This window comes from Gadus morhua, chromosome 4 (genome assembly GCF_902167405.1).
Source record: "Gadus morhua chromosome 4, gadMor3.0, whole genome shotgun sequence".
In the NCBI taxonomy this organism is placed as follows: Eukaryota; Metazoa; Chordata; class Actinopteri; order Gadiformes; family Gadidae; genus Gadus; species Gadus morhua.
In genome coordinates, this window is record NC_044051.1 from 40,286,541 (window position 1) to 40,288,326 (window position 1,786).

Below are 1,786 nucleotides of genomic sequence, written 5' to 3' on the forward strand. Positions count from 1 at the left end.
GGGCCCTGGTCTCTACTGATGTTGTCTGTGTGTTTGCCCTAGCATATGATTGGGTGAAAACGGCTCAAATCTATTGGCTGAGAAAATTGAGGGGAGGAGCGCATTAGCATATTAACAGCACGCGTGCTGTTAATATGCTAATATGCGTTCTGAGCGCGCGCGCAGAAATGCCGGAACGCGTTCTTGGCGCGCGCGCTGAAATGCCAGAACGCGTTCTGGGCGCGCGCGCTGAAACGCTGGGCGCGCGCGCTGAAACGCCGGAACGCGTTCTGGGCGCGCGCGCTGAAACGCCGGAACGCGTTTTGGAAAACCAAAACGCGTTCTGGCCACGCGTGCTGGCGTTTCAGAACGCGTTTAATTGAAGTCGAATTGTGGCACACTCGGCTTGCCATAGCGATCAGCCCTTCTTCCTCCGCTTTTAAAACCTTTCACCTGATTAACTTGTTTTATAAACTCTTTAACCTCCGTTTCTTCCGTTACTTTTATTCTTTCTCACAACTTTATACCGTATGGACGCATTTTAATCCCGGAGTAGATAATAAGAGAAGATAAGATACCGTTTACTACCGTTTATATTGCCTTTAGGTAACTGTATATAATAAGAGGATACCCTATCGATAAATTGAGCTTCACCAGTTGATTTATATGGGATCTGTGGTTCAGTTAAGTGACAGAGTTCAGACTTTGTCCCAGTGGAGAAATGATTCAAACGTTCTTTACTTTTAATTTTACCACAAGGAATTTTTCAAGGCTATTGTATTTGTTTGTGTTTAAGCACAGTTACAACCTCAGAGACGAGGTTGTGAGACGAGGCTGTGTATCTCAGAGACAAGGTTTACCTCTCTCAGAGACGAGGTTGTGTAGCTCAGAGACGAAGTGTACCTCAGAGACGAGGTTGTGTGTGTGTGTGTGTGTGTGTGTGTGTGTGTGTGTGTGTGTGTGTGTGTGTGTGTGTGTGTGTGTGTGTGTGTGTGTGTGTGTGTGTGTGTGTGTGTGTGTGTGTGTGTTCCTGAAGGCTAGCTTCGATTTCCCTGAAAGCACGTGACGGCAGAGAGGGGCGGGTCCTGTAAGGTGCGGGACTTCCTCGTCCAGTGCACTGCACCTCGTTGTTCGAGGCCACTTCCTCGTCCTCCGCAGTAAGGACCCTCAAATCGATCATTCTTAAATTCCAAACTTTTGCTCTGATTCACTTGTTTTAGAAACTCTTCAACATCCGTTCCTTCACTTGCATTTATACCCTCATAACTTTATACCGTTTGGGGCGAACGCATTTGAATCACGTAATAGAAAATACATTTTTATTTTATGATTATGATTATTGTGATAATATTTATTATATGGTTCCATACTGCCTTCTTTTTAATGCAGTGCTTGTTTAAATAACAATGTATAAGTGATTAAAACAGAAGCAATGTTTTTTATACACAGTACAAGACATTTATAAATTCATAAAATAACATTGTTTTCAAGCTAAATCTTTTTTCTGCAATGAATGTCAATTTTATGATAATTAATTAAATGAAAAAGGTGAAAATAAATTAGAAATATAAAGTGAAGCTCGTTCTGTTGATTTTGGGGGGGGGGGGGGGGGGGGGGGGGGTTCGGAGGAACGAGGTTGTAGTTTAGGTTCAGCTCTGGTCTCTTGTAGTAGAGCTGGCCCCTGTGAGGTCATGATAACAACTGACTGATATAAAGTTATAACAGCTTATTGTTAGTGTGATGGTTTAGAGCAAGATAACAGCTGACTGGTATAAAGTTATAACAGCTTATTGTTAGTGTGATGGTT